Source organism: Oncorhynchus kisutch, linkage group LG4 (assembly GCF_002021735.2).
Source record: "Oncorhynchus kisutch isolate 150728-3 linkage group LG4, Okis_V2, whole genome shotgun sequence".
Taxonomy (NCBI): Eukaryota; Metazoa; Chordata; class Actinopteri; order Salmoniformes; family Salmonidae; genus Oncorhynchus; species Oncorhynchus kisutch.
The window spans coordinates 37336599-37353943 of record NC_034177.2 but is presented as its reverse complement, the minus strand read 5'-3'; positions in this window follow the sequence as shown (position 1 = coordinate 37353943).

The window sequence follows — 17345 nt, the reverse complement described above, 5'->3', positions numbered from 1 at the left end:
CCTAATAGCATCCTCCACCTTGCTTCAATTTCACTATATGATAGGTAAAGGAGGGCTTAATGACTGGCAGGGTTATTGGATTTGGGCTGCAGCACAGAACAGTAAGGAGAAAGGAGAAGGGCAGTATAATGTACATGGACGGATGACAGGATGTATGATGATCAGGATCATGATAACCATAATCACTATCATCACATTCATCCTTATTATTCATCCTCAGCAGCAGCAGTAGCAGCAGGCCCACAGGCGGGAAGCACTACCATTAGTAACAAACAGGAGAATCCACATAAAAAACACAGCAATCTCATCTTAGTACAATCACTATGTTGCCCACATAATGTAGGACTGACAACTCCTGATGATATGCAATCACTTGGTACTATCTTGAATGCATGCATGGAGTATGTAAAAGTCTCCATCAAGAAGAATATATTCATTATAAGTGGAGTTAAAGAACGGCACTGAACTGAAACAGAGTTTGCACTTATACAATGTGCATGTATTAGGGGACTGGAGTCAACTCCATTTTTAGGGAAGTGTTCACTAATTGGAAGATAACATTTGATACTTCCAATGAGGGAAAGTGCATATCTGTACTCTCTTCCGCACTGCGCCAGTGACATTATGCCATCACTAACAGAGAGGCTCTGAAATGGACTAGGTGGGGGCACACTGTGTAGTCTATTCTGTCAAGTGGTTCAAGATGCTGGGCATGTCCTAAAATGCGTAAAAATTGTAATAGGTATTTTGAATTAATTAAATAGAAAACTGGGAAGCTTTCTTCTGTGAGATAAAGAGGAACTACTATGTGACACATTTTTACTATGTGACTAATTTATCAACCATTCAGGCATTTTTATTTTTTATTTAAAATGTTCAAACCATTTTTTTAAGTGATCCAGCCCATTCTTTTGATTTCCTCAAATGACAAAATATAGAACAAAATAAACATATGCAAACTGACCAAGACAGCAACGGTTACTCTCATTAAATCTAAACAATACAGTCGCTTATAAAACAAATGTTGCCTCTAATTGTGAATTCTTCATTTGTGATGATGAGGGGAGGAATTGTTGTTTTGAAATTATAGTGGTACATATTATGGTTTGTCCTCATGGAACCCTGGCTCTAACACTGCCTTTTGCACAGCTCTCAGGGATATTGCTCTTCCGTCCTATTTATCACAACTTCCTCAGTCAGAAATATTTCAATGGCACCAGGCAAGCAATTCTCAAAGGATATATCACCCTGTAATGTGCTCAGCTGTTGTGAGTCAAACATAGCCAGCTGTTTCTTCTGCAGGTGAACAAAATCCCGGAGAAGGAGTTTATGCATGAGAAACCACCAGCAATTCTCTACCATTTCTCCTCAGTCTGTAATGGGCACTCGTATTCATTCACCCATTCTATTGTGTGAAGTGTTTTGGTATGTCTGTTACACAAAATGATGCACAAATACTGAATATAAATATGTACACTGGAATTGGTTTTCAATTACAATTTAATTAAAATATGTAGAGTGCGTATTTGCAGTATTTCAGATAACAGAGTTCTATTAATGCAATATGAATTCAGTTCTAAATGTCTGAATGGTGAGTTCAAATTAGGGTCAAGCTACCTGAGGGCTTTCTGACTTTCACATGTATACATGTGAAATTGTATGTTCATGTTTTAAAAAATCAGGTGAAAATCACATTTGTTGTTTCACATGTACCAAAAAACTCCAATCTCACTTTCACATGTGGAATTGCAGATTGAAATAATATTATTCTCCTCACATGTTGCAGTAGCAATGTTTCCACCGGTGGAATTAGGGTGACCACATCTAAAAAGCCCAATTGCAAGACATTGAACCGTGGACAGAATAATATTTTTGGGAGCAGGTTAATGGATCTTGTTCAAATGTTGACATTGTTCTGCTGTATAAATATCAAGGAAGTTGAGAACACAATTCTTAGTATAGCATACAAAAATAATGATATTGAAAGCAAAACATAAACCCAAAAGTATTGATAGCAAAACTAAATATTGCAAGAAAATAATGTAAAAACGCCCCCCAATTTTTTTTGCAAATGGATGAATTATTATTATTTTTCTTTTTATGATAACACAATTAAATTAAATACCTCCCTCTTTCCTATAATAATCTGGCCTTTGCTTTCACTGCCTTTTTTTGCAGTTGCAAGTTTTGTCACATTCATTCCAGCAACATACCACCCTGCATCCCGCTGCTGGACCCCGGACGGGAGACCAGATGTAGCTGGAAGTGGTGAAATTTTTTTTACATGAGGGGAAAACACATGAAACTTCACACATGCCTGAAAACCACAGGTTTTTTTCATGTGGTTTTGTAACGATAGGGGATACGCTAATGCTCTATACTTGCACATAAACTGAAGCTCTATATCTTGACTTAACATCAGGGTACGGTTCTTTAAGCATGGAGTAAACCCTATCACAGCGGACTTTGAATGGCCTAAACCCAGATCTGGGCCTGTTTTCTCCCTTGGCTGCGTCTCTGACTGTGGCAAAACCAAGCAGCGCTCCAAATAATGGCGTACCTTTTCAGTCGTGAGGAGTGGAGGAGCAGATTTGTGGCCTCTGTGAGATGGATGGCGATACCCTTTCTTATCCTCTGTGCAGCAGTGTCTGTTCAGATGTGTTGGAGGTGGAGTGAGCAGCCCTCCATCCTCATTGACCCTGCCATGGAACACAAAGAGAGAAACTATTAAAGATACATGGTTCTGAGAAGAACACAGCCTTGCAAAACAACAGACCTGACAGAAGAGATAATGGTTTGGAAGAGTGCATGTTTGATTCTGCATTTGGTAGGAACATTGGCATTGTCTCATGAGGACATGTGTTGTCGTTGAAGCTGAAAGCTCATGGGAGATAGCGTACTATGCCATTTAATGAGGTACTGAGAGACGTGTGTTAGTGCGATGGTTACACTTACACTGTGCAATACAGTTAGTACAATATTTACACCTTGAGAAAGTACCGAAGTCGAGAGTTACTGCAGTATGACAGTCTGTAGAATTATCCTTTACAATACATGTTTCCGTAAAAATGCACTCAGTTTTCTACTGCTGGCATCATAAGAACCCCAAGGATATTCAAGAGTTGGCTTGAAGTGACTAGAATAGAAATATCTCTCCTAATTCAATGTAGAAACAACACTAAGTCATGTGTGGGTCAAATTAGAAGAGTGGGGTTCAGAACATGACAGAGATCGAGTTCCCAGTTGAAAAGGTATGGCAAAACACTTAAGACATCACACAAGTCATGATTACTTTCATCCTTCCCAAAGAAAGGTAGTTCGACAGTCTAGTTAACGAGTCGATGACTGGCAACTGATGGCAATCATAACTATATATTCCCCAGGACCACAGATGATGAGTAAGGTAACATCTCTTAGAGGGATTAGACTAGAGGTGAAGAATGAAGTGGGTGCCAAATGTGACTTGACATAACCATTAAACACAGTGGAATGGAAATGAAAGTAATTTAACTCCAACCTTACTACAGTAATTATGTTAACTGGGAACATGTGCATTTTCACCATTCCAATCAAATTTGACTAATAGAAATGATGACATTTCACAGTTTTGACCTGCTAATTAGATATCAGGCCATGCAATAATGGAATTCTTTGGAACTGTGAAGTTAGCACCTATTGATTGCTGAATGTTGGATTGTTTTAGGATGAGTGTACTTGAAATCATAGACTTAATGTAATAGAAAGGAACATTGTTAGGATCCAGCAGATCATTCATTTATTGTTAATTAATTAATTAATTAATTGTATTCATTTATGATTCATTATTTATCTGGCCCTTCTTTGGACACTGTGTTAACAACCCTCCAGGCAAGCTTCAATGCCATACAACTCTCCTTCCGTGTCCTCCAATTGCTCTTAAATCCAAGTAAAACTAAATGCATGCTCTTCAACCGATCGCTGCCTGCACCTGCCCGCCTGTCCAACATCACTACTCTGGTCGGCTCTAACTTAGAATACGTGGACAACTACAAATACCTAGGTGTCTGGTTAGACTGTAAACTCTCCTTCCAGACCCACATCAAACATCTCCAATCCAAAGTTAAATCTAGAATTGGCTTCCTATTTCACAACAAAGCATCCTTCACTCATGCTGCCAAACATACCCTTGTAAAACTGACCATCCTACCAATCCTCGACTTCGGCGATGTCATTTACAAAGTAGCCTCCAATACCCTACTCAATAAATTGGATGCAGTCTATCACAGTGCCATCCGTTTTGTCACCAAAGCCCCATATGCTACCTACCATTGCGACCTGTATGCTCTCATTGGCTGGCCCTCGCTTCATACTCGTCGCCAAACCCACTGGCTCCATGACATCTACAAGACCCTGCTAGGTAAAGTCCCCCCTTATCTCAGCTCGCTGGTCACCATAGCATCACCCACTTGTAGCATGCGCTCCAGCAGGTATATCTCTCTGGTCACCCCCAAAACCAATTCTTTCTTTGGCCGCTTCTCTGCTGCCAATGACTGGAACGAACTACAAAAATCTCTGAAACTGGAAACACTTATCTCCCTCACTAGCTTTAAGCACCAGCTGTCAGAGCAGCTCACAGATTACTGCACCTGTACATAGCCCATCTATAATTTAGCCCAAACAACTACCTCTTTCCCTACTGTATTTATTTTATTTTATTTATTTATTTATTTTGCTCCCCATTATTTTTATTTCTACTTTGCACATTCTTCCACTGCAAATCTACCATTCCAGTGTTTTACTTGCTATATTGTATTTACTTTGCCACCATGGCCTTTCTTTACCTCCCTTATCTCACCTCATTTGCTCACATCGTATATATACTTGTTTCTACTGTATTATTGACTGTATGTTTGTTTTACTCCATGTGTAACTCTGTGTTGTTGTATGTGTCAAACTGCTTTGCTTTATCTTGGCCAGGTCGCAATTGTAAATGAGAACTTGTTCTCAACTTGCCTACCTGGTTAAATAAAGGTGAAATAAAAAATACAATAAAAAAATTGTCCTAATGATGTGTTCAGCGGAGGGCCTGAGGAATCAATTGTTAGTGAACGTCCTATGGAATGACATGATGTTATTGCATATGTCACAACAATGTTCTTCACCACCTCGATGGGAGTGCTGTGGCTGTGAGTGTGTAATGGTTATCATTGTCCCTCCTAGATCCTCTGGTCCCCCACATGAAATCATCTTTGTTGAGTCCACCTGCCCTTGACCCTGTCCTTCCTCCGCACTGGAGAGTGACTGTATTCTCAGCACCGCCTGGCAACTCAAAGTCATCTGGACGCTCGTGACACGGTGCACGACACTGGTTGTTTATAAAAGAGATTGACATATAGAATATATATATTCCCTTTCGTTTGTCTTCTTTTCACTGATATTACATTTCATAACTCATAATAGTCAATGAACTACACATTCGTACAAACTATTCAAAAGCTCTGTCATTGCCAATATATTGCCAATATTTTCTTGTGAAAATACTGTATCAAAGAGACAGCGGCCGATAACAACACATCCTACAAACCCCCCTGTAGTAATAATCATCAGTCAAATAAAAAACACATTACAGCTGTGAAGTTTGCATATGTGGGAGATATTATTGAAGTCTAGGCTGAGGGCTCTAGCTCTCCCTGAAATGCCATGGACATTGTCCAGTGCATAGCATGAAATGCAGAGATAGCTTTTAGGCATTTCTCTTTTAGCATCAGTTCAAGAGCTGCATCACTAGCTAAATTGCCAGAGAAAAAAAACTGCTGGCAGAAAGACAGTTGATCTCTGGCCACTCACAGTATAAATAAAAAATCTATATTAGAACCCTGCATTTCTGCTTGGGAGAGGCATAGAGTAGGTCGGGTAAACACAACCTTGTGCCAGAAAAATATTTAGCAAATGTGTGGAGTGGGAACAGATGCAAAGTGGAAAGTGCAGAGTGGAAAATGTGTGCTATTTTAGCAGTTCTGTAACCACAATCATACTGAATTGCAACTACTTTTCAACAGGAGATATTTGCTGTGACTGCCTCACTGAGAAGGTCCTTGTTAAATCCTTGTTCAAAATTCCATAATTCCACAACTCAGCTAATCCCTGTACGTTTTCATCATCAGTGTGATTAGTAAACATTTCTGTAAATTGAAGCTGAAGCTTCCGAATTTCTGGACAAACAGTCAATCAAAATGAGAATGTAGATAATTCCTTCCAGTAGCTGTCATTATAGTAGGAATGCATCATCACTGGATTTTTGAAATATTTTTAGCAAACTTTTGTTAAGTTCCAGTTGGGAATGTAGCATATTGTGCTATGTCGATAAAACAATACATGAATGGTGTTTTGAACCCACACCTACATAAAGGAAACAATGCACACTTACTTGGAAACAAAGACTTGTCTAAAGTCCAAACCAGCATCATATCTCAGGTTGTTCTTCATTTGAATCGTTGATTTGTAGGCTACAGTATTTTCTGTGCTTACATACAGTGCATTCGGAAAGTATTCAGACCCCTTGACTTTTTCAACATTTTGTTACATTACAGCCTTTTTCTAAAAATGATTAAATAGTTGGTCTCCCTCATCCATCTCCACAGAATACCCCATAATGACAAAGCAAAACCACGTTTAAAAAAATTGTGCAAATGTTTTAAAAAGGTATTCAGACCCTTTACTCAGTACTTTGTTGAAGCACCTCTGGCAGCGCTTACAGCCTTGAGTCCTTTTGGGTATGATGTTACACGCTTGCCACACCTGTATTTGGGGAGTTTCTCCCATTCTTTTCTGCAGATCCTCTCAAGCTCTGTAAGGGTGGATGGGGACCGTTGCTGCACAGCTATTTTCAGATCTCTCCAGAGATGTTTGATCAGGTTCAAGTCCAGGCTCTGGCTGGGCCACTCAAGGACATTCAGAGAATTGTACTGAAGTCACTCCTGCATTGTCTTGGCTGTGTGCATTGTCCTGTTGGAAGGTGAACCTTCGCCCCCGTCTGAGGTCCTGAGTTTAATCAAGGATCTCTCTGTACTTTGCTTCGTTCATTTTTTCCTTGATCCTCACTAGTCTGCCAGTTCCTGGCACTGAAAAACATCCCCACAGAATGATGCTGCCACCACCAGGCTACGCTGTAAGGATGGTGCCAGGTTTCCTCCACACATATATTCCTCCACATCTACCATTCCAGTGTTTTACTTGCTATATTGTATTTACTTTGCCACCATGGCCTTTTTTTGCCTTTACCTCCCTTATCTCACCTCATTTGCTCACATCGTATATAGACTTGTTTCTACTGTATTATTGACTGTATGTTTGTTTTACTCCACGTGTAACTCTGTGTTGTTGTATGTGTCGAACTGCTTTGCTTTATCTTGGCCAGGTCACAATTGTAAATGAGAACTTGTTCTCAACTTGCCTACCTGGTTAAATAAAGGTGAAATAAATAAATAAAATAAATAAAATATGATGCTTGGCATTCAGGCCATAGAGTTCAATCTTGGTTTCCTTAGACCAGACAGTCTTATTTATCATTGTCTGAGAGTCTTTAACTGTGCAGCGACTTCCGTCTGTCCACTCTACCATAAAGGCCTGATTGGTGGAGTGCTGCACCGATGGTTGTCCTTCTGGAAAGTTCTCCCATCTCCACAGAGGAACTCTGGATCTCTTTCGGGTTCTTGGTCATCTCCCTGACCAAGGCCCTTTTCCCCCGATTGCTCAGTTTGGCCGGGCAGCCAGCTCTAGGAAGAGTTTTGGTGGTTCCAAACATCTTCCATTTAAGAATGATGGAGGACACTACGTACTTGGGGACCTTCAACGATGCAGACATTTTTTGATACCTTTCCCCATATCTGTGCCTCGACACAATCCTATCTCTGAGCTCTACGGACAATTCCTTCGACCTCATGACTTGGTTGTCTCTGATACGTATTGTCAACTGCTTTTTGGTCTTAATTTAAGGTTAGGTTTAATGTTAGCAATGTGGTTAAGGTTAGGGTGAAGATATGGGTTATGTTTAAAATCATATTTTAAGAAGATAAATTATAGAACTATGCAGGGTTTAGACATAATTATGATTTTGTTGCTGTGGTATTTAGTGACGAGCATCATATCAAGCTAAAATTAAATTCCTGATCTTCAAATGCTATCATATGATAGCAACATGTGTAGAATTGCAGGAAATTAGCATTAAAATGGCAAAATTCTCTCTCAGCCTTATGGCAAAATTGGTAAAATAGCAGGACATTGGCTTTAAAACTGAAACATTGTCTCTCAGAGGCATGGCAAAATGTTAACATGAGATGAGCATGAAACAGCATATCTTTCTCTCTGACCCATGGCAAAATATGTAGAATTTCAGGAAATTAGCTTTAAAACTGCAACATTTTCTCTTAGCCTCATGAAAAAATGTGTCGAATAGCATTATAAAACTGCATTTATTTTCCAACACAGGATGTTTGAATGCAGGTGCAGCTGTTTTCTCCCACAAAAAAAATGTTGGTGCCCAGGGGCCCCAAATGCGGTAGTCCGGCCCTGGTTGTGTGAGTCAGATAGTGTGTCACTTTGAATATTTCGCAAAATGGTTCAAAGAGGGTCAACACACAAAGAGCACAGGTGACCATGATAGCATTATTCCTTTTTGTTGTGGGTCAGTGGTCCACTGTGGTTCTGTATAACCCTGCTCACTGAGCTATGTTTACCACCCAACCTTTATAGATGCTTTAATGTTTATGCAGCACCCAACATAAATGATGTTGCTTTGAATAATTGCATGGTTTCAGTAGGAATATACATTTCAGTAGACACTCTTATCCAGGGTGGCTTACAAGAGCAATTAGGGTTTCGTGCCTTGCTCAAGGGCACATCAGATTTTTTTATCTGGTCAGCTCTGGGTTTCGAACGAGCAACCTTTCAGTTACTGGCCCAACACCCTTAAGCCGCTAGGCTACCTGCCACCCTACACTGACTACACCAACCATTGGGAAAGCCTTTTTAATACTGAGTTGCAACCATAGCCGTGGCAAGTAGGGGTGCTGCAGCACCCCCTGAAAAATCGAAATAAAAATAATAATATTTTGAGGGGGGGTGAATAATATTTAGTGCACTGGGCCTTTACTAGTCCCGTAGCGTGGGCTAAATAATAATTATGCAAAGTAATTGCAGCACCCCCAAACATGGGTTGATGTTCCATGTTAACTACAATGCTTCCCATATTTGTGTCAAGTTAGCTGGATGCCTTTTGGGTGGTGGACCATTCTTGATACACATGGGAAACTGTTGCACATGAAAAAAACCAGCAGTGTTGCAGTTCTTGACACAAACTACCAAAACCCCATTCAAGGGGACTTAAATATTTAGTTTTGCCAATTCACCCTCTGAATAGCACACATGCACAATCCATGTCTCACTTGTCTCAAGACATAAAAATCCTTCTTTAAGCTGTCTCTTCCCTTTCATCTACTGATGGAAGTGGATGTAGCAAGTGACATCAATAAGGGATCATAGCTTTTACCTGGATTGAACTGATCAGTCTCTGTCATAGAAAGAGCAGGTGTTCTTAATGTTTTGTATACTGAGTGTAGATTTTTAGTTGGAGGTGGTTAATGAGTCTATGATTACTAGCGCAGAAAATGAATATGCAACATAGCTATATAAACAAGTAACTGTGGAATATTCCTGTCCGAGTAATAAAAAGCTTTGTGTGTGGCAGCTTGTGTGTGAGACATGAAAGCGGTCACAGAGAACTAATCATGTTAACCCACCCCAAGCTCTAACAGTGACCTCAAATGCACTTCACAACCAATAGGGAGGGATAAGATGTGTTGGTACTTAGATAGAACAATTATGTGTGAGAGAGGGAGCAAGAGAAAAAGCGACAAACAGAGAAGGAAGTATGGACAGAAGTCAGCAAGCAGAAGCCATGCTCCCAGGTCTCATGATAATCCTATGTTTTGGGTGATAACCAGGCAATGACATACATCGGCACGCAATAGCACACCGCAGGCCAATTTCTGAACCCCAGCGCCACTGCCTTTTACTGGGATTGCTTAGAAAGACCCTGCATCAACGGCACAGGGCACTAACCCAGCCAACTGTCATAATCTTTGCTCCAAAAACTCTGCCTTCCATTAAATCCTTCCTTTCCCACTCATATCTAATCCCTCCCAGTCTCACTCCTGGCTGGAGAGGAACATGCAGAGGATAGAAGATCCCCCTGAAGGATTCACTAGCCCCGCACTCTTGATTAATCTAAACTGAACAAAAATATAAACTCAACATATAAAGTGTTGGTCCCATGTTTCATGAGTTGAAATAAAACATCCCAATGTTCCATACGCACAAAAACCAGAGGAGTATTTCTGTCCATAATAAAGCCCTTTGTGTGGAAAAAGTCATTCTGAATGACTGAGCCCGGCTCCCTCGTGTGTTGGCCTGGCTCCCAAGTGGGTGGACCCAGGTCCACCTATGGCTGTGCCCCTGCCAGTCATGTGAAATCCAGAGATTAGGGCCTAATACATTTATTTCAATTGATTGATTATATTTTACATTATATTTTTGAATGGTATATATGGTCCCTACAGCATCTCAATTTCAACCTATCTCTCTCTACCCCATGGCAGGTTGGCACACACACAATGTCTGTATCATATGACAAACTCACCAATTGTCTCTCACTCCCTCTGCCTTTCCATTTCACCTTCTCTCTATCTTTCCCTCCCTCCTAAACAGTAACTGTGCGCACACACACACACACACACACACACACACACACACACACACACACACACACACACACACACACACTTCCCTTCGTTAGTGTTGGCAGCATGGACGGGTCTCTTCCCAATCTCATGCCCCATGTTAGATGAGAAAGGTCACATATTGTAGACTAGTGGGCAAATCACAAGTGAGCAAAAGAGCAAAGATCTTGTTTTAATGGCTGATACACTGTACAGATGAATTGGTGAGAGTCAGTCTGTACTGTTAGTGTCTGTATATTTTCTCCTGAACTGTGATACAAAATATCAGCATTTTCATCTATCTCCATCAATCACTTTTTCTGAAATCCATTTCCCTTTTTTTGTGGCATATAGGCTGACTCTGCTTCCTCCAGTATGTGCACTTGGACATTGATACAGCCCTCAGTGAAGTACACTATCCCCAAAATTATGTGACACCTGAAACCGGCCTTTTGACTGTGTGTCACAAGAATTCAATCATGTCTCTTTCTTTGTCTCCAGCTTCAGATTGATGGAAATGAATGATAAAAAAAGAGCCTCTGGCTACAAGCCCCAATATCCCCGGCCAGAGAATTAGGACCAGCCAGCAGAGTTGCGGACAAGAATAAAAAAACACACCAACATCTTAACATGTTACCATCAACTGTCATTTGAAAAATGCAAGGAGAGCTGCACACTAGGAGCTCAGATGCAATAATTTAATAACCTAATATCCAAAGTTTCAACAGACAACCTGTCTTCATCAGGGTGTAATGACAAACACTGCAGGGTGACTAGTTTATATACTGTCAAAGGACGCACACAGGTGTCTAATTATGGCCAGGAGTGGCCTGATATCATTGGTTAATTCTCAGATATAAAAATAACATACCAAAAACATGAATGGATAGCATCATAGATACTAATTTGGCTACATAGGCCTACAAACATTTACAATGAATAGCAAAATCCCAATAATGGCTTCAGATCAAAGGCTACATTGAGACCGAAGGGAGCAAGGGTCTTTAAATTAAAGATCCAGACAGCCTCTCGTTTTAACAATAAATTGTCGATTTCACCCCCCCTTAATACAACTCTGATAAGTGCCATAAGTGCCATTATCTAGACACTTGCAAGTAAGAGCACAAACAGCAACACTGAGGTCATCATAGACATCATAGACATGAACAACAACTTGTTTATATATAGTGTATCTATAGACGTCATCAGCACATTATTAAAGGCACTCAGATGTTCCTAGTAATTCAGCACAGGAAATGGATGTGAAATTTAGAGGTTATAAAACAGTGTACTGCATGCCCTATGGCAGACTCTAGACTCACCCCATGCAGCCTCAGCCTCAGAGTGGGTGTTGAGAGTGGGGTGACAAACTGTTTTGCTATTTCTCTGTGAGCATCTCTCCTCCCTGAGTTTGTCATAGTGCATCGCTCAGCTCTGAGGTCTGGCGTCATGGGACAGAAAGCACACTGCTCCCTCCGAACACAACAACACACTGACTACCCTACTACTGCTCTGATCCCAACACACTGACTACCGTGCTACTTCTCTGATTCCAACAACACACTTTGACTACCCTGCCACTGCTACTGCTACTGCAGCCTCAGCCTCCCATATCACTGCATTATCTGCGGCCTTTAAATCATTTATACGTGTGGTTGACAGGTGTCACTGTCGCAGTAACACCCCCCAATCTGCAGGCCGCTTCTGTAGGTCAACCTGAAGTTCAACTATGTCACACACGTCAAACTAAAGGAGGTGGGAGATTAGTGGAGGAATTAAAGTATGTGTCACTTTTGTAATAATATAAAAGTTCAGTAGTTACTGCACTCCAAGTAGTTTCGTTCTTACCATTTCATGGGGACCAAAGGCAGTACCTGAACAAAAGAAAAGATAACTTAAAATAAGTCTTAGTTGGTATTTGTGTACAGGAAGAAAAGGTAAAGGCCCAGTGCAGTTAAAAACTAGATTTAGCTTTGTGTAAGAGCTGTTGGTGAGTTGGAGTTTTGGCCTTCATTGGTGTCACGCTCGTCGTAAGGATCGTACCAAGGTGCAGCGTGAGTAGAGATCCACATAATTTGAATAAATCGAAACTCACTGAACAAAACAACCAAACGAACCGTGAAGCTACTGATGTGCACTAAGCCAACTATACATAGACAAGATCCCACAACACAAATTAGGAAAATCGCTACCTAAATATGATCCCCAATCAGAGACAATGATAAACAGCTGTCTCTGATTGGGAACCATATCAGGCCAACATAGACATACAAAACCCCCTAGACATACAAAACCCTAGACATACAAAACTAGAGTACCCACCCTAGTCACACCCTGACCTAACCAAAATATATAGAAAAACAGAGATATCTAAGGTCAGGGCGTGACAATTGGTGACATCACCATGTGGTATAGCCCTGCATGGGCATACATTTTAAGCCCTAGTCCTACCCTACCCACGCCCGATTTCTTCTACCAAATTTAGGGCCCGGCCCGGCCCTGCCCGAAACCCAAAATCTGAAATAACTTCCTCTGTTAGTAAATCCATGAGCTGCTCCTCTGTCTCTCACTCGCTCCTGCGCTCTGCATGCGCTCTGCTAATGGTGGCTTTATGTCTGTGATTATACATAGCAATGGCCCAGCTTGGACTGCTCTGCTCAATGACGATATTTTAGAGAGCAGTTAGCTGTTAGCTACTCGTCACTCAAAACTCCAACAAAACTGAAGGTACATTATTGTTTTCTGTGAAATAATCTCTCCTGTTATATATTTGATGAGATTCAAGCAGTTCTGACACACATTGGTGACCCGTCATTCAGGGCAGATGGGGCAGAGCCTGTTTAGCATGCTATTTTGTTATTAATATGTGTCACATAATTTTGCAAACAATGTAAAAAAAAATCTATATATATATATATATAAAGATATATATATATATATATATTATATATATATATAATATATACATACTGTATATATTCCGCTGGGGCAGCCAGCGGAAAATACAGAGAGTAGGGGTTGGTAATGTTCTCTAGTTGTGCCATGATTGGCTCAGTGTTCTGTCACTTATGGGGATACTACGTCACTGCAAAATCTACAGGGTTAGCTCGAAAAATCAAGCACCTTGGGTGCTGCCATAGATTTACATGAGAAGTGCCCATCCAAGAAGGCTCAAGGACATTGCCAACAGATATAATGATGTAAAATCACGTTATATCTACCGTAGATTTGATTGGACTAATCATGTCAACATCATACTATCAAAATCTTAGTCAGCAAGCTAGACAAGCAGTCATCCTCATGAATCAAGTCACAATCTACTGGCAAATCCTTTTCAATCCTTATCATATGAACATAAATTATAGATAAAACAAATCAGTGCTCATTGGCCATTGGACATAAACATTACACAACAAGTTGGAAATTGCAAATAAATGATGTAATATGCCAGGGAGATACGTATAATGTAGCTAAAAAGTGATACTAAGTCTATGTTTTGTAGTAAGCTGTTAGTAGCCCATGTGCCTCACCCTAATAATTTTGTCCCTTTCCCCCTCATAACTTAGCCTACTGTTCTGACTTGGAGGTGCACATGTAGCCTATAGCCTGCTTTAGAGAAATGTCATCATCGAATATTGTAAGAGCTTTCATTGTCTGCTTTAATTATCCTACCGTTCTGACTTGGTGTACAGGGAGAATACTGAATTCTGTCGCTGTACTGTACATTTCTAAAGTGCTGGACAAATAGTTATATTGACTACGTCTGTTTTAGCTCGCTCATTGTCTTAATCTAAATTACGGATGGTCTCTAATCCACTCATTTTTCCTTCATGCCAAAGTTTGTACATATCAATTGTCAGTAGAAACCACATTTGTTCAAGCAAGTCAGCCATAAGGCAGTAAATGAGGCTGAATGAACTGTTTCGCTCCTAGACAAGACTTTGCTGATAGCCAGGTGTAGTGGAGGTAAGGATTCACTCCATAGTGCTGAAAATAAGTTGCTGGTGTTGGGACAACTTTATATACTCCCTAACAGTTTGTGGGCACTGTTTCTTTCACTGCTATGCGGATGACACACAGCTGTACATTTCAATGAAACATGGTGAAGCCCCAAAATTGCCCTCGCTAGAAGCATGTGTTTCAGACATAAGGAAGTGGGTGGCTGCAAACGTTCTACTTTTAAACTCGGACAAAACAGAGATGCTTGTTCTAGGTCCCAAGAAACAACGAGATCTTCTGTTGAATCTGACAATTATAATATTAATGGTTGTACCGTCGTCTCAAATAAAACTGTGAAGGACCTCTCTTTAGAAGAACATATCAAGACCATTTCAAGGACAGCTTTTTTCCATCTACATAACATTGCAAAAATCTGAAACTTTCTGCCCAAAAATGATGCAGAAAAATTAATCCATGCTTTTGTCACTTCTAGGTTAGGCTACCTGGATAAAGCATAAAATAAACTTCAGTTAGTGCTAAATACGGCTGCTAGAATCCTGACTAGAACCCAAAAATTTGATCATATTACTCCAGTGCTAGCCTCCCTACACTGGCTTCCTGTCAAGGTAAAGGCTGATTTCAAGGTTTTACTGCTAACCTACAAAGCATTACATGGGCTTGCTCCTACCTATCTCTCTGATTTGTTCCTGCCGTACATACCTACACGTACGCTACGGTCACAAGACGCAGGCCTCCTAATTGTCCCTAGAATTTCTAAGCAAACAGCTGGAGGCAGGTCTTTCTCCTATAGAGCTCCATTTTTATGGAATGGTCTGCCTACCCATGTAAGAGACCCATGTAAGAGACGCAAACTCGGACTCAACATTTAAGTCTTTACTGAAGACTCATCTCTTCAGTGGGTCATATGATTGAGTGTAGTCTGGCCCAAGAGTGGGAAGGTGAACGGAAAGGCTCTGGAGCAACAAACCATCCTTGCTGTCTCTGCCTGGCCGGTTCCCCTCTTTCCACTGGGATTCTCTGCCTCTAACCCTATTACAGGGGCTGAGTCACTGGCTTACTGGGGCTCTTTCATACCATCCCTAGGAGGGGTGCGTCACTTGAGTGGGCTGAGTCACTGATGTGATCTTCCTGTATGGGTTGACGCCCCCCCTTGGGCTGTGCCGTGGCGGAGATCTTTGTGGGCTATACTCGGCCTTGTCTCAGGATGGTAAGTTGGTGGTTGAAGATATCTCTCTAGTGGTGTGGGGGCTGTGCTTTGGCAAAGTGGGTGGGGTTATATCCTTCCTGTTTGGCCCTGTCCGGGGGTGTCCTCGGATGGGGCCACAGTGTCTCCTGACCCTCCTGTCTCAGCCTCCAGTATTTATGCTGCAGTAGTTTATGTGTCGGGGGGCTAGGGTCAGTTTATTATATCTGGAGTACTTCTCCTGTCCTATTCGGTGTGCTGTGTGCTCTCTCTAATTCTCTCTTTCTCTCTTTCTTTCTCTCTCTCGGAGGACCTGAGCCCTAGGACCATGCCTCAGGACTACCTGACATGATGACTCCTTGCTGTCCCCAGTCCAGCTGGCCGTGCTGCTGCTCCAGTTTCAACTGTTCTGCATTATTATTATTTGACCATGCTGGTCATTTATGCATATTTGAACATCTTGGCCATGTTCTGTTATAATCTCCACCCGGCACAGCCAGAAGAGGACGGCCACCCCACATAGCCTGGTTCCTCTCTAGGTTTCTTCCTAGGTTTTGGCCTTTCTAGGGAGTTTTTCCTAGCCACCGTGCTTCCACACCTGCATTGCTTGCTGTTTGGGGTTTTAGGCTGGGTTTCTGTAAAGCACTTTGTGATATCAGCTGATGTACGAAGGGCTATATAAATAAATTTGATTTGATTAGATTTGTTTCTCACCGCTATAGTGCAATTAATGTGTTCTTTAGTGTTGTGTAGTGGATTTGCTGGCATGCATCAACAACAACAAAAAAGTGTTGAGTTTGCCCCACTAAATTTACATGCTAAAATCGCCACTGCTGACACTGTTATGGTTCAGCTTCAAAATGTAAATGACAATTTAGTGATACCCAAGCTCTGCCCGTACCCTAGTTATTGATGATAAAACAGTCCCTTCCTGGCCCTAACCTGATGTATAATGTCAGGGCCCGTGGGGCTCAGCTCGGATAGCAGAGCTCTACCGTGCGGTAAATTAGTCAAAGCTGCAATACAGCGTAAGTAATGGGCAACCCAAACCAATTAAAATAGAAATGTTTCCAAAAAGATCATCAGGTCTGTCATTCTCATTAAAAGCAAGTCTAAGAAGCAGTATATCGGTTCTACGTGCGGTATTTCTTTGCTGCGGTATTTCTTTGCTTGCAGTCTTAAGTTTTGTTTAAGTGTCTTTTACTTCTGATTTTGTACACCAGGTTCAAACATCTGAAAATATGATATTTGTGGTTATTGAAAAGTTATTTCACAGCTGTTTAGATGGGATATTGATTCTCTACATTATACATTGCTTGTTTTGCAGAGAGATTTCTGCATATTGCACCTTTAATAGTGTCACGCCCTGACCGTAGAGAGACGTTTTATTTCTCTATTTCATTAGGTTGGGTGTGATTTGGGGTGGGTATTCTATGCTGTTTGTTTCT